The 25034-nt window shown below is 42.5% G+C and overlaps 1 long non-coding RNA gene and 1 pseudogene across 1 annotated transcript; both read right to left on the bottom strand.

Annotated features, from left to right (window-relative positions):
- Positions 1 to 927: 927 nt before the first annotated feature.
- Positions 928 to 8959, bottom strand: LOC120605968 (spermatogenesis-associated protein 31A6-like; annotated as a pseudogene).
- A 6889-nt stretch (positions 8960 to 15848) lies between these two features.
- On the bottom strand, positions 15849 to 24727 carry LOC120605963 (uncharacterized). Its single transcript, XR_005653793.1, has 3 exons — positions 23208 to 24727; positions 21160 to 22339; positions 15849 to 16319 (listed from the first exon to the last, which is right to left on the bottom strand). It is a non-coding gene; the product is annotated as an uncharacterized LOC120605963 (long non-coding RNA).
- Between the last annotated feature and the right edge of the window lie 307 nt (positions 24728 to 25034).

A 25034-nucleotide genomic window follows, 5' to 3' on the forward strand; every position in this document is an offset into this window, starting at 1 on the left:
ACAAAACCTATTTTAGATCCAAGTTTGTAATATATCCAAAATATCATGTAGAGAGGCTTTTATCTGTAGATTATAGATCATTGTTTAATCAATGACCTCATAAGGGAATAGAGTAGAAAAATGGATAGTTATACATTTTTTAATTATGGAGAATAGAAAAAGTGAATATCTTGTTGAAATAAATAGGTCAGAACAGTCCTCGTGTCAGCCCTGCTCCTCTTAGAGAAAGGACTGTGATGCTATCATCCCTAAGGATGAGTTGAGAGACTTAACCAATGATACATGTTTGACAGGTGTCATGAAAACAGATTTACCGAGGCAGGGACAACAGGGTGGTTATGAGCAGTGTGAAATGAGTGGTCTTATCAAAGTGCACACGTTGGAAAGTCCTGGATATATAAGAAGTGAGGCCTTTCATTACTATCATAATACAAATGTTGGTTAAATGTACAGTCTTCAGAAGTTAAAATGGCCTTTCTCATTAACTTTGTTAGGCTGTATGTATCTCAAGCATAGACTTAGAGATATATTTTGTAATATTTCAAAATCATTTTAAACAATGTCTTTTTTAGCTCTTCAATGAATACAAAAAGGATCCAGACTGTCTCCTGACTCTCAGAAAATGTGCATTTCCTAGAATTACTCAAAAATAACCTGTCTTGAAGTATGTTAGCTGAACATTAGGACAGTGTCATATCCTAGAAATATGTAATCTCATCATCTGAGGGATTACTACATTTTAAGAAAAATAATATTACGTATGATTTTGTCAGATGATATAATAGGAATGTTGCTAGGAATTTGACTTATTTGTAAAAAATCCTCACATTTGTTACTTGTTAAAAAATAAAACAAACTCCACAATCAAACTGTATGTGCAAAATGTGGTAGTTACCAAGCCCTCTGGGAAGTGAGTAAACATTCAGATGCCTCTTTCCTGGTTTATTTCATTCCTAGAATCCATTTGTTGCACATCGACATTATGTTTCCAAAGTAAACAAATAAGCCATCTCAAGTTCAGGTGTAGCCCCAACAACAACAACAAAAAATATGCGACAGTCATACAATTTGGCTCTGCGATCACTAAAACCGAATAAGATTTTCTGTCATTGGAGGATGACAGTGTTTTAGTCGTGTTTAAAATTTATGATTCTCAAGCTACTGAAAACCTGCAGAATAATTAATTTTGCAAATCTACATGTGGAATTTGTAATTTTTTTGTTGAAGCAATGACATTACAAAAGAACAAAAATTCCCAAGCATTTCTCCAAGTAGAGAACACCATTTAGTATGATGCTGACCTGACAATGTCAGAGTGTCTCGAGGATCTCAAGGGGACACCTCTCTTTGCTGTCAGTTGTCTGAGTTGCGCATTCACTAAGAAGGAATTGTCAGTGGGTGGTGCTCAGGTGGTTTCCGTGAGGCCACATGTGCTGTCTGTGTGTTGTTTCTGGGTCAGTCTATGTGGGAGGTCTCTGTGGGATGTCTCTGTGACATCTCTGTGGGGGTCTTATTATGAGATCTCTGTGGGAAAACAAGAGGTCTCTGGAAGGTGTCTGTGAGAGGTGTCTATTGGGAGGTACCTTTGTGAGGTCTCTGTGTTGTATGTCTCTGTATGTGTCTGTGACATGTCTGTTGTGAGGCATCTCTGTGAGACCTCAGCGTGAAGAGTTCTCTTTTGGGAGGTGTCCGGGAGGTAGGTCTCTGTGTGAGAAGTCTCTGTTAGGAGGTGTCTGTGTGTGCCATCTCTGTGTGAGAGGTCCCTGTGTGGGTTTCTCTATAGCTGGCCTTACTGTGCCTTATGAAAGACTGAGCAACCACTGATGAGCAGCGGGACTCGCCCCTTCCTGCTGCTGCTTCCGTCAGCATCCCAGTCACTCTGGTACTTTGCTGACAGGAGCATGGCGTGCGTGTCTGGCTCCCCCCACACTCAGAATTCACCATTCGGTGCCTGAGACGACCCATGAGCACAGCCAAGCTCGAGGTCCCAGCTGTGAGACACCCTCTCCCAAGCACCTGCGGACCTGGGGCACTTCCTGCCCTGGGTCTCACCCTTCCATAGGTGCAGGCTGCACTGCTGTGCGCAGCCCGGTGGCTGCTCAGGATTGGGTCCCAGAGGCAGGACCTAGCTCCAGGAAGATCCCGCGGCATGAGAACACCTATGCCCCTGCACCCCTCAGAGCTGGTTTTGGTCCCGCACATTGGGGTTCTGACAGGCATTCCTGCTGTCATCAGATCAGGGTTGTCCTGGAACAAGACTTTCCACCACTGGAAGGACCCCCCCCTGAGCTGGAACCCCTGTGTGCCAAATGTGGCACAAAGTGCAGAATCACTCTAGAGAGATTGCTCCTGGTCTCCCTTTTTTTCTGTGTGGCTTGGGGCCAGAGAGGAAGCAATCTGCACAAGGAGCAGACCACGCAGGGACCAATCCTGGAGTGCACTATCCATTCTGGACAGGTCACTTCCGCCGTCCCGTGTGACAAATCTTGTGTGGTGTCTTTGTCTCCTGCAGGGCTCTGGGATAAGCAAGGCTAGAATCACATAAGAATTACTACATGATGGCAGGCCAGTCTCTCAGCCTTTTAAGTCCCCAACTCTCCCCTGGAGCAGACCTTGGGCCATGTGTTTATGTAAAGGTCACCACACTGGGAGTGACACTTGAGTTCTCTAGTCCTGGCTTTTCCACCTGTTGTTAAGTCATCTTTTCTAGAATTCAGGAGGCAAGGATGTGCAAGCTTATAAACTGTATTGTGGAGACAGTTAACCGTCCCTGACTTGCTGTACTTCTGCAGGTTTGGCCCTAGAGGTGGCTTTTTTATATCTGTGATCTCAGAGCTGAAGAAGGTGGAGACAGGTTGGGACCCTTTCCCCTTCCCTCCTCCCACACCTATAGATGATGGTGGGACATCAGAGCTTCTCAGTCGCTGCATATTTATGGACACTCTGTGTCACTTTGCCTCCTTTCTTGGATCCAACCTTTTCAGTTCTTCACCCACATCCCACCCAAGTTTCACAGTATCGACTATCAGATAGTTACCCACACATAGTCACACCCTGTTCCATTCATCCAGAATTCCTCCCCTGGGGTTAATAGAGGAAAAGGCAGGTCACCAGTGACCATGACCTTTCATTCATTTGTGGCAGGAGTGAACACAGCCCTCATCATCATCCTCCCTGAGGCTCACGCCTACGCACACGCAAAGCAGGAAGTGCCATCTGTCTGGTCTCTACATGTGGGAAAGGCAGAAGTGGGGGAGGGCGAGCTGTACATTTTATTCAGGCTAAGCTGAGAGGGGTTCACAAGGCCATCCCCATCGCAGCCTTCATTAGGTGAGAAGGGACCTTAAGGAGTCTTTAGGGCCCAAGAGATCCAGGGGCAAGATTTCTCTTGCTTCTGAACTCAGGGCCCAGCAGCTCCCCACCCCAAAACTTCCTGACAATTCTTGGAGCCTGAGTGGGAATGACCAACCCTGTGAGGCCCCTGTAAACCTATTTCCTACAGCTGCACAATTTCAAAGCTGAGTGGAAGCAGGAGAAAGATGAGTTGAACCAGATCCTCGAGTGGAGTGTTTATGTTTTTTTCATCTTGTTTTAGAGTAGTTTTTGTTGTTTGAGTAATGAAAGTATTGTGAAAATATCAGGGGCAATGAAGGGACTTGGGGTAAGGAGTAAGCTCGCAATTCCACGATCAGCCTCCCTCCATGCCCCTTTCTTCTCGAGGCCAAAGCACACACCTAGCAAGCACAAGGAAAAGTCACTACACCACCCTTTTATGAGAAAAAAACATATATTGGGGAAAAGTAAATATTTTGAATGTACTAATGAGAAAACGCTTCTCTACATGGACTGATTTTTTTTTTTTCTTGGAGACATATTTGCCTACTAGAAAAGCTAGTGAAGCATGGACAATGCAAGACACCTTCTTGAAAAAGACAATAATGCCTTGGGCAATGCGGTTAGTGGCCTGGCGTGCCTCGCATCTTTGGCCTATACTGGCAGGCACTCACTAGGGACAGTGTCTTCTTGTGGGGTAGAGATGGGAGGCAACTCAGTTCCAGCTGCTCATCATCGAATCTGACACTTTTCAGGGACTGCCCCGTCTGACGTGCCTTTCCCTGATGGACAATTCTGGTCCTAGGAGTCAGCCTGCTGACTGCAGGCCATGTAACTCATCATTCTCGCTTGCTCTGTGTAGAAAAGAAGGCTGTAGTAGCAGAAATACCCACATACTGGGCCTTGAAGTTCCCGTTTGTGCTCCTTTAACTTTGTGGCATGAAGTACATGGTGAATGGCCATTTTCTTCTCTAGAATCTGTCCCACAGCTGTCATGAGCTCCTGAGCCTCCACATTCTCACTGTCCATAATTGATCTGCTTTTGACTGGCCATTGGCTCTGGGCAGTGGCTGATCTTGGCTTGCACTTTTCAGAGCATCCTGACCTTTAAGTTTTTTACGGGGGAAAATCCACTGGACAAAAGCCTCATCCTTTTATTCTGAAGAAGTTTTTTTAAAACACCCTGTTCCTTCTCTGTTATCATATGGAGGTATTTCCTCCCAACAGAGTCTACAGTTTCCGCAGCCTGGACAGAGGGACTCATACCCTTGTCTTGAGAGGTCCCCTATTTCTCAAGCTTTTCTGCATTCTCTCCTGGGTAAGGCCTCCTGAGGTCCTGTCTCTCATAAGTAGGAACAATCATCTTGTTCTGATTCTTCCAAAAGTCTTGATATTTTTTGGTCCTGGGTTCTTGCTACCATGGACTGCTGCTTGGGCAACATAGCACCTGGGAAACTAGCACTCTCTGGGGATGGCACTGAGGCACCTGAGACACCAAGTTGTCAGCAGCAAGGGGCTTGTGTACGGGACAGTCTTATGGCAGATTCTCTGACTGTACCTTTACGTTGGACTTAAACTCACTAACCACCTCTGCGTTAAGGCATAGCTCTTCTAGATCTTGGAAAACAGTCATTTTAAGGTATAGGGGACTTATACTAGTCCCTGGAGCCTCTAAACTACTCAAATGTGCATTTGTGTTTGGGGACTTTGTCAGCACTTTGGTTCCCAAGATGTCTCTAGACTCTGGTTGAAAAGCAGGGGACAATGTGGCCTTCCCTGCCTCCCTGGCTTCCTTGGCCCTCAAAGATTGGGGTCCTATGTTCATCTCTGGCACTGTTACCTGATGGCTGGGGTCTCGTGAGGCATGTAGACCACTCTTCCCTCCTGGCTCGTTCCTGGACATTGTTGAACCTGGACTGGGCTCTGTGCTGTCCTTCATGGCCCACTCCACAGTCCCACTCTGCCAGGTGAGTGTGACGGCCTGAGGTGGCGGCCTGCCCTCCTGTCTAGCCAGAGAGGCCTTAGTGGTCCCATGGTCATCACCAAGTGGGATCTGTCCCAGAGCCCTCTGGATTTCCTCACACACAGGTAAGGGGGCCAGGAGAGGCCTCTCCAGGGTGGGAACTGACTCCTCTCCTATCGCTTTCTCTCCCAGATGGGGCTGAGGAAGTTTTCCAAGGACCTCAGCAAGCTGGACTATCGAGTGGTCTCCAGGGACACAGGGAGCTGAGGGAGGAAAGGCAAACTGCAGAGTGGGTGAGGGTTGAACCTTTTTTAAGATTTTAATGGACTTGAGCTTGAGGGGCAGGCCCCACATGTGCCTCACCCAAAACTTTGTCATACGTGCTTCTAGCATATCTCGAGGAAGGAAACCCTGTGGGAGGTGTTCACCCAGGGTTCCCAACCCTTTAAGATTCCCAAATTCCTGGTTTCCATGTGAGCGTTGGACTTGGGAGAAGCATGGTTGACAGCAAGCCAGGATCGACGCACACTCACGGGGATTAAACCCTCACTGGTTTGCCCCCAATTCCTGCCTAAATGGCCTTTTGGGATGTTTTCTAGATTTTTGTCTAAGCTCCTCGGCAAACCACTTGTCAAGTCCTTTCTTAAAAGCATCCAGTCATTTTCTGACCCTTCAGAGTCTACTTCCTGAAATGCCACTATAGGCCTTTCGGAGGACCTGGAGAGGTTTTTAGGGACCTTGCTCATGTCTTGCTTTAGCTGGAACCCCACCTTCTGTGCATCCTTGCTGCTTTCACCTGTGAAGGAAGAGGGCCGTGAGGCCCCATGCTTGTCCTTTACCAGACATTTCCCTGGTAATTCGCCCTGAAGCTGCCTTAGTTCCAGAGACTCTTGTATCTTGCGAGGTTTTTTGATAAGCCATTTTTTGCAGTTTTGGATAAGCCATTTTTGGAGGTGTTGCTCCAGTTGCTTCCGGAGCTCTGGACTGATTGGAAAATTCTCGGGAAGGATGGAGCCCATCCAGCTGTCCTCGGGAAGGTTGGGAGTGAAGATATTAAAGACTTCCTGAGATCTTTCGATCACAGACGGCGGAGCCCACCCACTTTCTAGTTGCTTCGGCAACAAGGGCCATTCTGTATTTTGAATCTCAATTGAGGTGAGAGATTTTAGCTCATTCCGGGCTGTCGGGCAAGACACACCACAGGCTCTAATCTGGGATGGAGAAGAAGGTCGTAGGATTTGTACAGGAGATTGGAAATGGGCCTGGGCCTGAGCCAGAGGTGGGGCCTGTAATTGCAGCATCGTTGGAATCAAGGCTTGAGGTTGGAACTCCAGCTGGGGCAGGGGCTGGGAATGGGAAAGCAGTGGAGGTAGTTTAGCCTGCAGATGAATTGGGCAGGCATTTGAGATTCCATTGAATAAGAATGAGGGAGACTGTAGTGTGGAAGAATTCTCAGAGATCCAGGCAGTAGCCAGCAGGGATTCGCTGTGCAGAGAGGGGAGACCCCAAAAAAGCTGCTTGTATTTTTGCTGTAGATGGTCCCCCAAGACCTTAGGATATGAGAGCTGCTGAGGACTAGGCAGTTGCTCTGGCTTATCTTTCGCGGTCCAGAAGGGTTGGGGGATTGTGGTGTCCTGCTCAGCACCTAGTGGTTGCAACATTTTCCCCAAAGAATTCAGGTGGTAGTCTGGGCTCATTTGTTTTGGATACAATCCGTCTTTGTCTTTTTCCTTCCAAATCTTTATCTTGATTCTCTCTGTGACTTGTATCTCCAGGAGATTCTGGTCATCGGATTTGAGTAAGGAGGGGCTAACAGCCTCTACCATTCTGTCTGTGGAGTCTCCCCTGAGTAAGGCCTCTTGTGAGTCGTGGGACAAGTGCTGTTGTTGAGATTTGAACCGTGATGAGCTTGAGAGGCACAAGGCTTTGGTAGCCACCTGCCACCAAGACAGGGTCAAAATGGAACAGCTTGAGTAGTCAAGGCCTGAGATGGCTGGGACTGGGATGGGAGAAACTGACCAAGGTGTGTTTGGAGACGAAGTTTGTGGGATGGTGTTGAGTGGGAATGCCATTAAGTCACACTGAGGAAGTGTCATAGTGGAGTCTGGCAGTGGGGGCACAGAGGAGGCTGTTGGAGGTGTAAAGTGGGTCTCTGAATCAGGGGATCATGAGGTGGAATGGAATAGTGCAAGTGGCCACGGTGAAAGGCTGTTCAGGGGAAGGACAGACTGGTGGCTAAGAGGCACTCAGGGATGAGCGTGAATGAACAGAAACTAAGGAGGTTGTTGGACTTTGTGACAGGGAGGAGGCCAGAGGTAGCAGGCGTTCAGTCAGAGGAGCTGGGGAAGCCAACGGGGACGTGACGGAAGCCGCATCTTCCACAGGCTCCGCACAGGGCTTGTGGGCTCCCTCAGGAACTGCTTTGCACGCCTCACCAGTGACTTCTTGACCTGAGCTCTGACAAAAGCTGCCTTTGTCAGGGAGCCTTCCCAGGTGGCTGCAGGACACAGAGGCACAAGCTGCAGCCAGGGGCATGTGAAGCCAAGAGGTCCTGCAGGGTGGGCACCTGGTACCTAGGGTCCTCCTCATCCCTGACATATATTCCACAGTGCTCCTGCTGTCTGTCACCCCAGGGTGTAGCTATATCCTGACCCCATTGCTCTCCCTTCCATGTCAGTTCAAGGTGTCCAGCAGCCCAGAGGGTGGCGGACCCGAGAGAAGGGGAAGATTCTTTACCTTTGCAGAAGAGAAATCAGGCCCCAAGTCTCTTCCTGTTCTTTCAGACAATCTCTGCAAACTGGAAATCAAGAGACTGGGTCACGTAGTGAAGTCAGAGCCTGGGGGTCTTACAGGAGGCTAGGGTAATGGCCCTTTAGGGGAGCCACCTTGAAGGGAGGTCTCTGGAGCCCAAGCATTCAAGTCAAGGACAATAATTCCTGACAGTGATGGCAAGGCTCAAGAAAGGTAGAACTTTGTCATTTACAAAATGCTTCCACATCCATTACCCACTGCAGACCACACGACTGCCCCGTGGGGGAGGATATTCAGGGGACATCTCACAGAGATTTCTTCTGGGATTACTAACGAACTACCTATGAAAGGAAAACACCCTATGCAATAAACCCAACCATTTGTTCCCTATGGCCAGACCATGGAGAACCTATAGAACAAAGACTGAGATTACTGGCAGGCTTTTAATGCTGCGTAGCTATACCATCAGAGGAAAATAGGTAAACAAAGTCTTTAAAAATTCGTGGAAACTAAGAATCACATATAAACTGAATTCCTCAAACACCCGGGGTCTCCCTCATTCTCTTTCTCAGAGCCGTGTAGATCAAGTCGCCTTGGGCATGGTTGATGCCATTCTTGATATTTAGTAGAGGCCAGACCTCTGAGCACAAGTTCATCGGTCCTGTCTATCTTTCCTACTCCTCTTTCTCTAACTTCTCTCAAACTCAGTGCCTCCCATTGGAATTGCAAACACCGGCTGAGGTATGACTTCACCCAGACTCCAAATTAAGACTGCTCAGCCACTTTCGGTCAGATGAGTCTTGGCGAGCGTTCTGTCCCTTCCTTTCAGCTTCTTGCTTTCATTTCCTCTGGGGGCTTGCTACTGGGAAGCAGTGGGCTACAAAAGTTCTCCCGGGCTAATTTCCTGATCTTGCCCCTTAGCCTTTTCCTTGACCCATCCCCTCTGTAGCAGGAACTTATATCCAGGGAAGAGGCAGGATGCGGTTGCCGTCCAGATAAACTCTCCAACCTTGTCCCCTGTCTGTCCTAGCCTCATTTCTCAATTGGTCTGGGACAGCAGAGCAATCTCTAGAGAAAGCCCTAATCGCTTGGATTTGGGTTTGGCCACCACCGACTCTGTTGGGTTTTCTTGGCCTTTGTCCCCAACGAGGCAGAGACATTAGGTAGCTCTCCTCTTCCCCCGAAGAGCTAGACTTCTTTATTTCTCTCTGTCCACCCTGGATGCTCCGACAATTTTTAATTTAGCCCTCATCCCCAGCAGTGTGCGACTAACAAGGTAGCTCTTCCTGGAGGATCTAGCCTCTTCTCCCCTTCTCTTTCTGTTCCTTTTCTATCTGAGGCAACTGACTTCCTCACTCTGAGCTTTTCTCAGATTATCTGCCTGACGGCTCCTTATGACTTCTTCACCTATATTGGAGTCATCAAACACCCCTACTTACTTTGGAGGGAGGAACATTGCTGTCTTGGCTTGGGAAGCCAAAAGAGGCATCCTCCTCTAGTCTCCCCCAGACTCAGGATTTTTTGGTTTCTGAATCCCTCCTCTGACTTTGACCCTTTCAGGTGCTTTCTACCTCACACCCTTGATGAATGTCTTAGACACCCAGTGTCTAAGCCCCATCCACAAAGAGACATTCATCCCTTACTATTATTTTACTACTCTTCTCCATTTGGGCCCCGCCCTTTGTCTCACAGTCCTCTCTTCCCTCTGCCGCGTCCTCTTTCTACCCTACTGCGTGACAAGGTCCGGAGATGAGGACAGAGGCTTCAAGGAATGCATCGTCAAGAACGAGGACGTGGCATGTGTTTAGGGATAATTGGTTTCTTAGAAATGATCCTATTAATAGGGGGAATTTGGGTAGCACAAATTCTAGTAAGTGTAAACGCTATACAAATGGATTTCCTCAAAATTGGCTCTGAGGAAAACATAGTAAATTCCCCGCGTATGGAGTCAGCTCTAGTCACCCTGACATGTCCAGAATGCGTAAACTCTTTATTTGAACAATTATTAAGGGAAATTCCTTTTGACGCGCCTCTTAAAGATATTATGAATAAATTATAACAAGCTGAATTACTAGAACCAGTTTATACTCCTGTTCCCATGCAGTTAGTAGAAAAATTAATAAGGATAAGAAATTTACTCATAAGCCTGTGCCTCCTATAGAAGGGCCTCCTTTTGTGGCCTACTGGATAAATAGAAAACTCTGGTATCCACCTAGGGGGGCTAATAGCATGAAAAGATTACCTGATCATCCTTTGCCTTAATCAGAAGCTTATAATAAAGATAGTATACATGTAGTGAATAAAGATAGAATTCATGTGCCTTATAGTAGTTTAAGTTTCATAGAAAGGCTGGCTAGGTCAGGATCTCCTTGGTGCTTAAAAACAAAGGAACAGAAACTTAGCTTATGAAAGCAGCTTTGTAAAACTGATTTTTATAAATATTTTCCTCATTACTGCACCAAGGAAACTTTTGAACAGCTATGAGAAAGGTTCAGCTTGAACTTAGATATAACATAAATCAAATAGCATTTAAAAGATTTCTTCAGGCAGAAAGAAGAACAATGTCTGCCCACAAGCCAATGCTTGCTGTTATTAATACATCTATCTATCACCTTTACTTAAATCAAACTGTATCTTACGTAATAGATATAAGAATTAAAAGTTTAGATTGTTCCATCAGGTAGTTCTGTTCTAATGACTGAGAGAAAAATGTACTAGTTAATTATGAATATTAATAATAATATACTCTATAAGATTTTCTGCTTCGCCTAACCACAGAAATTTAACTCCCTGCTACCTTAACTACAAAGTATAATCAAATGCCAAAATAAAAAGTATAAAAGTTGTACTCAAATCACAATAAAACAGAACTGTGTCACACCGCCTCTGAGTTGTGTAGTCGACTGTCTCCTGCGCTGACGCCTTGCCCACCTTCGGGGCCCCCTGGATCCTGTCGTGGCTGGACCGCAGCAAGTGGCGCCCGAACAGGGACCTGAAGGTAAGTATTTATAATTTCAGCAAGGATAAGGCTCTCGCCGCTGGGTGCTGCAGACCCCCTAGTAAAGGAGACTAGGTAGAAAAGGGCGAGTAATCATGGGACATACAGAGTCAAAAGAGAGAAGTTTATTTATTGATATAGTTAAATATATGTTAGTAAAAAGAGGAATTCAAGTATCAAGTAAGCAGTTACGTGAATTTTTTCATTTTGTACAAGAATGCTCTCCTTGGTTTCCTGAGGAAGGGACTTTAAACTTAGAAACTTGGAAGAAACTAGGAAAAGAAATGAAACTTTACTATACATTATATGGCCCGGAAAGGTTTCCTGTAGATGCATTTTCTTTATGGAATTTATTGAGAGATAGTTTTGATCCTACTCATGAGGCCGTATGCTTAGCAAGGAAAACGGAAGAAGACCTCCCACTTAGTTCTGTAGTTAAGAAAACTAGAAGTTATACAAGTATAAATAATACTGAGCCGGCTAAGGCAACTGTAATGGCAGTACAGAAAAACGATGATACTGAGAATGAAGTTTTAGATCCAGGAGGTGAACAGGAGTTGGAGGACGAAGCAGCAAAATACAATCAAGATGATGATTATAATACATTTGGCCCGGTTGAGGCGTTTGCTGCGCCTCCTCCAACAGCTCCTCCATCATATCAGTAAAGAATGCCTTCAATTTATATACAGATTCAGCTTATATTGTTAATTTATTTCCAGCTATAGAAACAGCTCTTATTTCTACATCTTCAGCAATTTATGAAAAATTTAAACTGTTGCAAATTCTAATTCAGGAAAGAAAATATCCATTTTTTATCGGACATATCAGAGGACATTCTAATCTATCAGGCTATTTATGTGAAGGAGATCAAAAGGCCAATCAATTAACAAAAATTATTTTAACTGCTATAGAAGAAGCTACAGCTTCACATTCTTTGCATCATCAGAATTCGGCAACTTTAAGACTGCAGTTTCATTTAACTAGAGAACAAGCAAGACAAATTGTCAGACAATGCCCTGCTTGTGTTACTCATTTACCTTCTCTAGCTGTGGGAGTAAATCCTAGAGGACTTCGTCCTAATATATTATGGCAAATGGATGTAACACACATACCAGAATTTGGGAAGCTTTCTTTTGTGCATGTAATTATAGATACTTTTTCTCATGTAATTTTTGCATCAGCAAGAACTGGAGAAGCATATAAAGATGTAGTACAACATATGATTCAGTCATTTGCCTATCTGGGCTTGCCGCAACATATTAAGACTGATAATGCTCCAGTATATACTTCAAAGAATTTTAAAGAATTTTGTGGGAAATTTAATATTAAACATAATACAGGAATTCCTTATAATCCTCAAGGGCAAGCTATAGTTGAAAGAGCACATCAAACATTAAAATTACAAATATCCAAGCTCCAACAAGGAATAAATAAATATTTGACTCCACATCATATATTACAGCATGCTCTTTTCGTTATCAATCATCTCAATATTAATGAACAAGGGCTAACTCCAATGATGAGACATTGGGAACAAAGACATACTCCACAGGTAATGGTAAAATGGAAAGATTTATTGACTGGTCAATGGAGAGGGCCTGATATACTTTTAACATCGGGGAGAGGATATGCTTGTGTGTTTCCACAGGATGCAGAATCACCGATATGGATACCAGATTGGCTCATCCGGCCTGCATCACAAAAGAAGATTCCCTCCATTGGCCCATTCGACACCTGATCCTGGGTCGCCAGATACACCTGACTCATTAACTCCGAAAATGGCTAAGATAAATCTTTCATCTCCTCAACAAGCTCAGTCCACCAAGAAGGCATTATTTCCCACCTGGGGTCAAATTAAGAAACTCACCTCAGAGGCGGAAACTTTAGTTTCTGCTGGAGGACATCAACCCACTCCTGAAGCATTGTTTTTAGCTATGCTAGCATTGCTTTCTTGTCAGGTACCGTTTGCTAATGCAAATTTTTCTTATTGGGCATATTTTCCTGATCCACCATTATTGCATCTTGCTTCATGGGGATCACAAAATATTAAAGTTTTCACTAATAATTCTGACCTTATGGGAGGTATATCTAATTCATTAATACCTCACAGAACATCAGACAAAATAGATTTTAAAGGATTTGCAGACGATGCACCATTGTGTTTTGTAGTAACAGGAGTTCCATTACCAGGTTGTCTTCCTATTAATTATAGAACTTTTTTAACTGATTCACCTACAGATAATATATATAAGAGAAACATATGGAATTTAGAATTTATATCATTAGGATATCATACATATAATGATACATATATAAATCTTACTAATTCTTTTACTTTCCTCCTAGAGGCATGTACTACAAAATTTTCTAATAGAGATATATATTGGAATTCTATAAATAGTAAATATGGATTTCCAAAATGGATTGATTGTGGCTTTAACCATAAAGCTACAAAATTCTCTCCTGTGCAGTCTAACATAACTATTTATGACTTTTCTGTGTCTTCACCTAATTATAATTACAGAGATTATTTGAAAACCAAAACTGCTACTTTTACAGGATTTGACTCCACAGGAAGTAGTATACATAGATGGTTTACTCCTGGCTGGGTTGCTCCTATATATCAAAGTACTTCACCTAAACATAATAAAACAGTTTTATATCCAGATTTGTTTAGGCTTTTGGCTGCTACAAATATGATTCTTTTTAAAAGGCCTTTAGAAAATAAGGCAGAATCTTTAGCTTTGAGAGCATGTGTTAATACGCCATACGCTTTGCTATTAGGACAACATAAAGACATTAATAATTCTGTTACTGCAGATTCATATCATATTAGTTGTAAAAATTGCTTATTAACTAATTGTATACATTCTGGATTGCCCAAGAATTATACTGTGTTCATGATTGTGTATCAGCCTTCGTATGTCATGATTCCAGTAACATTAACTGAAGAATGGTATGATGATTCTGGCTTGCAGGTATTAGTTAAACTTAATGAACTCATAAGACCAAAAAGATTTGTTGCAGCATTAATATTAGGGATCACAGCATTAATTAGTATTATGACTTCTTTAGTTGTTTCCTCTACAGCTTTGGTGCAACAAATTCATACTGCTTCACATGTTAATGATCTTGCTCATAATGTTTCCACTGCTTTAGCAATTCAAGAAAAGATAGATAGAGAACTAGAAACTAGAATTAATGCTTTAGAAGATACAGTACTATATTTGGGAAATCAGGTACAAAATATAAAAACGCAAATGACCACTAAATGTCATGCACGTTTTAAATGGATTTGTATTACTCCATATAGCTATAATAATACTTCAGAACCATGGGATAAAGTAAAAACTCATTTACAAGGCATTTGGCATAATACTAATCTTGCTCCAGACTTACACGCATTACAAAATAATATAAAAGCAATAAGTCATGCACAATTGAATTTACCTATTGGCGAAAATTTGGCTGAAAGTTTATGGCGCTCTTTAAGCAGCATTCATCCAACTGTTTGGTGGTCAGGGCTGATTCACATTGGGGTTACTATTTTCATAATTTTAATCATGATTATCATTCTTCCAGTCATCTTCAGAGTGATTCTTTCGTCAATCAAGCGTCTACACACAGAACTTGAAACATTCAAATTAAAAAATAAAAAAGGGGGAGATGCCGCGTCCTCTTTCTACCCTACTGCGTGACAAGGTCCGGAGATGGGGACAGAGGCTTCAAGGAATGCATCGTCAAGAACGAGGACGTGGCATGTGTTTAGGGATAATTGGTTTCTTAGAAATGATCCTATTAATAGGGGGAATTTGGGTAGCACAAATTCTAGTAAGTGTAAACGCTATACAAATGGATTTCCTCAAAATTGGCTCTGAGGAAAGCATAGTAAATTCCCCGCGTATGGAATCAGCTCTAGTCACCCTGACGTGTCCAGAATGCGTAAACCCTTTATTTGAACAATTATTAAGGGAAATTCCTTTTGACGCGCCTCTTAAAGATATTACGAATAAATTATAACAAGCTGAATTACTAGAACCAGTTTATACTCCTGTTCCCATGCAGTTAGTAGAAAAATTAGTAAAGGATAAGAAATTTACTCATAAGCCTGTGCCTATTATAGAAGGGCCTCCTTTTGTGGCCTAGTGGATAAATAGAAAACTCTGGTATCCACCTAGGGGGGCTAATAGTATGAAAAGATTACCTGATCTTCCTTTGCCTTATTCAGAAGCTTATAATAAAGATAGTATACATGTAGTGAATAAAGATAGAATTCATGTGCCTTATAGTAGTTTAAGTTTCATAGAAAGGCTGGCTAGGTCAGGATCTCCTTGGTGCTTAAAAACAAAGGAACAGAAACTTAGCTTATGAAAGCAGCTTTGTAAAACTGGTTTTTATAAATATTTTCCTCATTACTGCACCAAGGAAACTTTTGAACAGCTATGAGAAAGGTTCAGCTTGAACTTTAGATATAGCATAAATCAAATAGCATTTAAAAGATTTCTTCAGGCAGAAAGAAGAACAATGTCTGCCCACAAGCCAATACTTGCTGTTATGAATACATCTATCTATCACCTTTACTTAAATCAAACTGTATCTGACGTAATAGATATAATAATTAAAAGTTTAGATTGTTCCATCAGGTAGTTCTGTTCTAATGATTGAGAGAAAAATGTACTAGTTAATCATGAACATTAATAATAATATACTCTATAAGATTTTCTGCTCCGCCTAACCACAGAAATTTAACTCCCTGCTCCCTTAACAACAAAGTATAATCAAATGCCAAAATAAAAAGTATAAAAGTTGTACTCAAATCACAATAAAACGGAACAGTGTCACACCGCCTCTGAGCTGTGTAGTCGACTGTCTCCCGCGCCGACGCCTTGCCCACCTTCGGGGCCCCCTGGATCCTGTCGTGGCTGGACCGTGGCATCCCTCCATTGAATTGTCCAGGTAATCTGCTTAAGAAAGAAAGGGCCTAGTTCCTGCAATCAATTAGGTGAGGGCCTCAGAGCCTACGGGTCCGGACATTTCTTCTCTTGGTGGCCTCTGGTTCTTACTCCCGATTTGTTTTTCACTAACCGCTAGTCCAATTGTCTTCCCAAAGGTTTTGGTGACAGAGGCGATTTTTCCTTCGGCTGTTTTTCCTTCGGCTAGTCAGGCTTTTACTTCCTAAATCACATATTAAGCTTTTACTACATTTATTAGAAGAAAGGGATTTAGGTTGCCACTATGGGTCCCAATGCTGCTTCTGTGAGAAATCACCTATCCCTGGAAATATAAAACATTGTTGGTTAACCAATCCAGATGTTTTTTGCTTTCTTAAACACTTAATTTGCAATCTTTCCCTTGAAGTGCCTAGACTCCAGTTTTACATTACTCAGTTGCTAGGAACTTCTTGTTTTAAGTTCTGTTCTCCTTCTCTCAAGTCTCTTACTACCCTCTTTTCCTTTTTGAATGGAAAGATTATCAGTCAAAGAATCTACATTCTGTTCATTTGAAAAATACTCCTGTGTCTACATAGTGCCCTAACTAAGCATGGAATCTTCAACAAAGCATCCCAAAAGACTCTCCATTGGGATATCTCTTAAAATTGGAACCGATTCAAATTAGACAGTCTTAAAAAGAAAATAATCATATTTGTCTGCAACTCTGTTTGGCCACAATGTTTGCTTGGGGACCAAGAAGTTTGGCCTATAAATGGGTTCTAAACTATAATACTATCCTACAAGTAGATCTTCTTTGCAAAAGACAGGAAAAGGGGAAAGAAATCTCCTATGTATAGGCTTTTAGGTCCCTTTACCAAGATCCAGACCTCTGAACAGTTGTAGAATGTGCCTAGCCCATATTAAGACTAAATCAATGGGAGGCCTTCAAGACCCAGACTTATTAGATGACTCAATAATAGGAATCTTTCCCCAAAGACTCCCAAATAATCAGGAGTTATCTCCTCCTTTCTCACCCTCACAATCTGAAGGGAGACCAAGTTCTTCAGGGATCTCATCTTCTCCACCACTTCCTGAGGAAACTAACCCTGCTAGCACCATCTGAAGGGGGGTCCCAAACGACCTCCCCATGATAATATATGCTTCCTCAGAGAAGTTTCAAATACTGAGGGGGGAACAATAAGAGTACATGGTCCATTTTTTATGCCAGACTTAGTATTATGCAAAGAAAATTTTGGCAGATTCTCTGAAGATCCTTGAAAATTTACTGATGATTTGAAAAACTTTCTATGACTTATGACTTAACCTGGCAAGATTTACAAATTTTATTATCCATATGTTGTACTGTAGAAAAAAAAACAAAAAAATATCGGAGCGGTGAGGGGTCACACTGACGGTGTTGCTGCCCGCAGTGGGGGCCATGATGTCTATCGCACGGGAGGGAATGTGGTCCCAGACCAGGACAAACAATGGAGTTACCAAAGTGGAGCTCAGGATCTATAATGGAGAAACCATATGATAAAATGCATCACAGAGGGAATGAAAAAATATATTATTAAGCCTATTAGTTAGGACAAAATCTTAGCGGTCACCTAAGGGAAAGATGAAAACCCTGCTTTATTTCAAGGCTGTCTAATGGAAGCCTTAGAAAATATATCAACACAGACCCCACAATACCTGAGGGACAAACATTACCGGAGACCCATTTTACCTTTCAGTTGGCCCCTGATACAAGGCAAAAATTACAGAATTTTGTTTAGGGCTCTAAACCCCTAAGAATCAACTGTTAGACATAGTATTTGCTGTCTATAATAATTGGGTTGTGCAGAGGAAGCAGAAAAGACCAAATGAAATAGACAAAAGGCTCGTATGTTAGCCAAAGCTATGAGTCCCCTGCCACCTCAGGGAAACCTTCATTTAGGATATAAAACATCCAGTTATAACATGAAGAGACAATCAACTTTTTCCACTCATAAGGCTCTTGACAGTAACTGCTGTAACCAGTGTAAGCTAGAACAGTTGGGAAAGAACTGCCCCAGCTATGACACTAAAGAAGACCACCTGGGCCTTGCTCCCTGTGCAAACAGGAGGGCCATTGGTGGTGGGACTGTCCCCAACTTTGAAGGGAGCTGGGAACTCCTAAGCCAACAATGACTGAAAAGGGAAGTGACTGACAGAGCCTGAGGCTCTCACTGGCTCCTGTGGGAAAAATCTCTATCTCCACTCAAGAGCCTCAGATAACCTTTGATATGACAAGCAAAAATATTCAATTTTTGCATGATATGGGAGCTGCCTACTCTGTTCTAACCCAATTTTTTTGGGCCGTTGTCCCTATAAACATATTTAATTACTGGAGTTGAAGGTTGCCCCCAAATCAAATGCTTTATAACCCCATAATTACCTAGTAGGAGACCATCTGTTTACCTGCCAATTTTTACTTATGCCTGATGTCCAATCTCTCTATTATATAATACAATATAGCATGCTATTATTCTTTTTGGCACCTCACAATCAAATTTATTAGCCCACATTTCAGGATTCTATTCCACTTACAGGATCCTATACATTGATACCCCCCCATATTAGCTCATGGGTTGATCCTAGTGTTTGGGCCACAGAAGTCCCTGGAAGAGCTATTAATGTCATTCCTATTAAAATACAACTAAAACCTAATATTAATTATCCATGTAAAAAATAGACCAAGGTGCAATGGGGTATACAACCAGTAATGAAAAGATTCTTAAAATATGGACTGCTAAAGCCATGCTAGTCACTTTATAATACCCCTATTCTACCAATATAAAGCCTAATGAGGAATACAGATTTGTCCAAGATTTGAGGGCAACAAATGAAGCTATAGTCCCAATTCATCTAATCATCCCCAATCCCTAAACCCTTCTGACTCAGATTTCAGAGAATACCCACTGGTTTACAGTCTTAGACCTTAAAGATGCTATTTTTTAAAATCCCTTTACATCCCTTTACATCCTATTTACATTTGAGTAGACTGATCCTAACACATATAAAATCTCTCAATATACTTGCACAGTCCTACCCCAAGGTTTCCAGGGTAGTCTCCATTTGTTTGGGAATGCTCTAGCCAAGGAACTTAGGAATTTAAAATTTACATATGGTTCTCATATTCAATATGTAGATGATTTGTTAATAACAAGCCCATCAAAAGAAAGTTGATTCTAACACTGTCCGAGTTTTAAATTATTTTTTTTTTTAGGAAAACAAGGATATTGGGTGTCTCTACAAAAGGCACAAATTTCCCTCTAGGAAGTTAAATACCTAGGATATGTATTAACACCAAGAGCCCAGGCTTTGGCTCTAAAAAGAAAGGAAGCTGTATTAGCAAAAAATTCCCCAAAGAAACAGTTAAGAACCTTTTTAGGTATGACTGGATTTGGCAGAATATGGATACACAATTTTGGGATGATAGCTAAGCCTGTACAGGAAGCCATAAAAGTTTCTGATACTGAGCTCTTTCTTTGGAATGGGTCATGTGAGTTGCTTTCAATACCTTAAAAGAAAAGTTAATAACAAAATGAGGGATAGCTTTGGGACTGCTAACTCAAAAGTTAGGGGACACTCCAAGACCAATTGTCTATTTTTCAAAACAATTAGATCAGGTAACTTCAGGCTGGCCCAGCTGCTTATGAGTTGTAGCGGCCATTGCCCTGTTAGAAGAAGCTTTCCAACTTAATTTAGGGCAGCATCTTGAGGTGCTAATCCCCCATCAAGTACAAAATGTATTAGAAACCAAGGAACATCAATGTTTAACGGGAGGATGCCTATCGAAATATCAAGCCCTCTTATTAGATACTCCTAATGTCATTCTCAAAGTTTGTCAAACACTAAACCCTGCCCCTTTGATGCCTATTCCTGATTTAGAGACCCCTCTCCACCATTGTGTTGAGACTATAGAACAAATTTATTCAAACTGACTTGATCTAAAAGGTGAACTCTTAATGCCGAATGGTTCACAGTTGGAAGTAATTTAATTGATAAAAGGCTCAGAAAAGCTGGATATGCTGTTGTAAGCTTATCAGATGTCATGGAGGCTAACACTTTGCCAGCTAACTCCTTTGCTCAACAAGCAGAACTGTTGCCCTCATTAGGGCATTACAATTGTGAAAAGGACTCAGACTATACTGACTCAAAAAAGAGATTTATGGTATTTCATGCACACGCTGCCATTTGGGAAGACAGAGGCCTCCTTACTGCCTCCTTACTCCTTCTCTAAATTCTTAAAGAACTAAAATCCTTAGATTTGGACTACCAAGGAGTCTACAAAATGACAATGGGCCTTCTTTTACTGCTAAAGTAACCCAGCATATAGCTTCTGCTTTAGGAATTAAGTTTTATGTTCATTCTTCCTAGAGGCCCCAATCCTCTGGAAAAGTAGAAAAAGCTAACCATGTCCTTAAGGAAATGCTAGCCAAACTTTGCCAAGAAACCTCTGAAACCTGGGTAACTCTTTTACCTAGTGTACTGCCAAGAGTCCGGATAGCCCTCAAGGACACCCTGAGGCTAAATCCTTTTGAAATGGTTTATGGAAAACCCTTCTTAACTTCAGACTTATATTTTAATGAAGAAGTTCAACAGAAGTTATCTCATTAATCCAGGTCAAGCTCAAAAACTGCTTCAAGAACATTCCACCCAGTCTTTCTAAAACTCAATAAGACTCTTCAATGCAACTAGGAGATCATGTCTTATTAGAAACATGGAAGGAGGGATCCCCAGAGAGCCAACTTCGACCCAAATGGAAAGGGCCCTACCAAGTTTTGTTAAGATCCCAAACTGGTATCAAATTACAAGGAATTAACAGTTGGGTTCAGCTGTCTTAAATTAAACCCATTTCTTATGAATCCCCGCAGGTTCCTCCAGAAAACTGAATGAGAAGTATGACCTATTCCTGTGAACCCATGGAAGATCTTAAGCCCTTATTCTGGAAAATGGATGAGTCAACATGTCCTAGGGGATCAGAGGACTTTACTGGATGATTATTCTTTTAGTCCGGTGTCTAGACCACTGTTTTCTCTTCAAAAGAATTCAATCTTATCTTAATTCTAAAAATATTCATAGGCATTAAATATCTTTACCTTAAATTAACAAACCACCAAGAACTACCATGGAAAAGTAACTTCATTGTCAATTACCTCTAATAGCTATAGTTTTTGGACTTTGTCTTTTCAATCTTCTCATTAAATTTATATCTTCTAGGCTATAGCACATCCACATGAAGATGATGGCCATCCAAGGCTTCTCACTACTTCCAAGTACTGAAACAACTCCACATTCTCTGCTTTGAGTGCCCTTAGAACAGACTTCCAGAGATTTTTATTCCTGAGAGGCAGGGACTACGGTCCAATCTCAGCTTTGAAGAAGTTACAGAAGACAGACCTTTGTCCCTCGACATTCCCTTAAGAACAGAGAATAAAATTTCTGAGGGGAGAATGATATAGAGAAGAGGCATGAGAACTATGCAAATTAAAGCAAGCTGTTGCAACATGCTGCTGCCAGACCACGGAAAACATACCGAACAAAGGAAGATTCCTACTGGGATAACTATTTTCTCATACAATGAGAGAAAAATAGGAAAACAGAGTCTTTAAGTCATAACCTACACAAAATAAACCCAACCACTCGTTCCCTACGGCCAGGCCATGGAAAACAAATAGACAATCCTGAGATTGCCAGCATGCCATTAACACTGCATACCCATAACTTTCACGCTGCCAACCCGTACAATCAAAAGAAAACAGGGAAACAGTCTTTAAACTGTAATTCATAGAAACTAAGAACCACATATTAAACTGAATTCCTGAAATACTCTAGGAATTCAGTTTATATGATTCTCTCTCACTCTTTCTCAGAGAGGAGACCATGCTCTGTCTATGAAACTTTATTTCCTCTCCAATAAACTCTGGCTTGTACTTGAATTCTTCGCCGTGCACAGTCAAGGACCCTTGCTCTCTTGGTGTAGGACTTGAGTCTCCACTCAGGGGGATTCGCCCTGTCCTGTGTCAGTTGGACTCGGCGGTCCCATTTCTCACTAAGGCACTTTTGGTCCACAACAGCCCCAAAGCCCCTTCTGGGCAACACCAATTTCCAGACTCTCAAGGCTTTGTTCTCAGCATGAATCTGGGAAGTATGGTGGTTCTGATCTTCCCAGGGACAAGCTGCACTGCTAGTGTACTTGGAGACCTGGACCTCGGCCCTCAGGGGCCGGAGAGGTGGGAGCAAATCCTTGGGCACAGGGCTGAGGGCCAGAAGCTTACCTTTCAAAGCTCTACTTTTCTTCTTGCTCTTACTCCTCCACTTTAGCTCCACTGACAGCTGAGAGACAAGAACAGGTGAGAGGCTAGACTCATTCTCACTCTCCTGTCTCTAGACAAGCTACAGAAGCTCAGTGTTCATGAACAAAGTGACTTTCTACATTTAATTTACGTAACTTTCTAATTTATCCCCTTTTATTTTTTTTATAAAGTAGATAAAATATATTTTTTTTTCTTCTTGGATAAATGCAAAAAAGAATTTTCTTTCTGAGACCCACCATGAATTTCTTGCTCAAAAAGAAAGAAAGGAAAAGAAAGGAAGAAAGGAAAGAAGGAAGGAAGGAAGGAAGGAAGGAAGGAAGGAAGGAAGGAAGGCAGGCAGGCAGGTGGGGCGGGGGGGCGGGGGGAGAGAGAGAGCAGGAAAAGAAAGAAGAAAGAAAAAACATACATTCTTAGAATTATAGGCCTCTCTGAGTTCAGTCAGGTAGGATTCTGATTTCCCAGGCCAGAGCCCCACTCCAGCCTCTAATCAGAGGCGCTCAGGGGCTCTGCACTGACCTCGGATCAGCCCCAACAGAGGAGAGGCTAGACTTAGACACCTGCCATGGGAAAGCGGTTGGTGAACTAGTGCTCAAGGGCCTAAGTAAGAGATCCAACTCTTACTTAGTATCCAGTCCTTGACCATTAGTCACTGCATCTGGGACTGTGCCCTGGAGCCCTCCACCACACCTGGACTCCTGATCCAAGATCTTCAGATCAAAATCCATGTGCTCGCTCTAACCCCTGCTCGGCCTGGCTTGTTCCTAGAACGTGATGTTCTATTCATTCCCAAGAATTCCCGTCTCACCATTTTCTCTAGGTGATTCAGAAAAGGTGAAATAATAAGAAAAAAGATCACCTCTGCTGGGTCTGGGCCAAGAGTTCCTTACCTTCCTGATGTTTCCGTGTTTCCTAGGTTGATGGTAAGGATGGATTACTCCGGAAGCAGAACAGTAACAGGAGGAAGAGCCCCAGCCCACACAGGAAGGCGAGGATGGTGTCAATCACCCACGGAGTGAAAACGAAGCTTTTCCATGGAGCAATAACGCTCTTCATAGAAGAGAGGATTTTCCATGGTGTGAATAATCACTGCTGCCTTCTGGCAACTGAGCACTGGAAGTTCACTTGGGGACCAATCCCAGGCCCACTCACATCACAGAGCTGTGGCCTAGTCGCAAAGGTTCCTGAGGGCGGGGAGGGGACAATAAGAAGAGGAGGCTGAACTACTGCCCTCCTCTCACCATCCAGCTACACGTACCTCTGCACCCTTCTGGGCCTTCCAGATCTCTCATTCCAGCTCTACTCTCAATCTGTCAGAGAGACCTTACGTGATTTTCTCTTAATTTCATCTGGAACCCAGATGTCACCCGGTTCCCATTGCCCTTTCGAGATCTTGACTGGAGGCCCACCAATTCATAATCCTTGAAAATCTGAAGTTGATACTGAAAATTTGGCTATTTCCTGGGGATTTTTACTCTATTTCCTCTGTCCTCAGCTCTAGCTTCCCTACATAATGTTTTTGGCTTGTATAAACCCAGACACAGAACTTTTAAACTTAGTTTTGTGAATTTTAAGTAGTGTTTGTTTTGTCACATTTTCAATCAGAGGGACCTATATACAAAAAATTAAAAATGTATTCTTTGAATTCATAAATCTAAGTATAAAAGGATTATACATAGTTAAGCCTTTAAATGATAATTTTATAAATTTGGATCATTTATAATTTTAGAGTTAGTAAAGCTTTCAATTGCACAAAGACTTTTCGGACATTAACATACACACACACTCATCCTTTTACAAACCAATTCAGTATTTTCAAATCCAATAATCCATAATTTTCTACTTAAGATTTTTTTATTCGTTGACTTGACCCAACTTTGTATTTGCCAAAATGAAGATAGTTCTTACTCTCCACGTAAGTTTTGAAATACGTCTTAGTCCATTAAAGTTGCTATAATAAAATACCAAAGACTGGGTCGATTAGAAACAATAGAAATTTACTTCTCATAGTTCTGGAGGCTGAGAAGTCCAAGATCAGGTGCTAGCAAGTCACTTTCTGGTGAAGGCTCTCTTCCTGGTTGGTAGCCAGCACCTTCTTGCTGTGTCCTCACATGGTGGGAGGGGGCTAGAGATCTCTCTGGTGCCTCGTTTATAAGACACCAATCCCATTAATGAGGGTCTATAAGCGCCACCCAAAGGCCCCACCTCCTATCATTTTTAAGAGTTAGGATTTTAGCATAGAAATTTTGGGAGAAACACAAATATTTATACATATGCACATGTGCTACACCCAGAAGCCAGGAATGGGTTAAGGTGAGCTAAGGTACCAACTCTTAAGGTCTGTAGGGTGGAGGGTGAGACTAGGATTCAAAGCCTGGAGCTAATTCAGGTCTTGAGCAGTCTCTTCAGATATCCCTAGCGTGTTTCATTCATATTCTTCTTTTCTGAGTGTGCTCTGCCTTCCCCCGCCCTCCTCTCCAGACCCCTGCGACCCCAAGTCCAGCCTGAAGCATATAGAGATAGCTTTGAGTCCTATACAGAATTCTCTTATGGTTAATTCTGCATCCCCTCAGCAGCAGTCATAAGGATTCACTGAGGAGTTCACATGGGAAATCTGTCTTAACACTCCAGGTGCACTTAAAAGTAATGTGTGTCCCCTGCTTGCTGGTCATAATGTTTTTAATACAGCTTTAGTGGGAACAAGAGCACTTGAGTTT

Source organism: Pteropus medius, unplaced genomic scaffold (assembly GCF_902729225.1).
Source record: "Pteropus medius unplaced genomic scaffold, Ma_sr-lr_union100, whole genome shotgun sequence".
NCBI lineage: Eukaryota > Metazoa > Chordata > Mammalia > Chiroptera > Pteropodidae > Pteropus > Pteropus medius.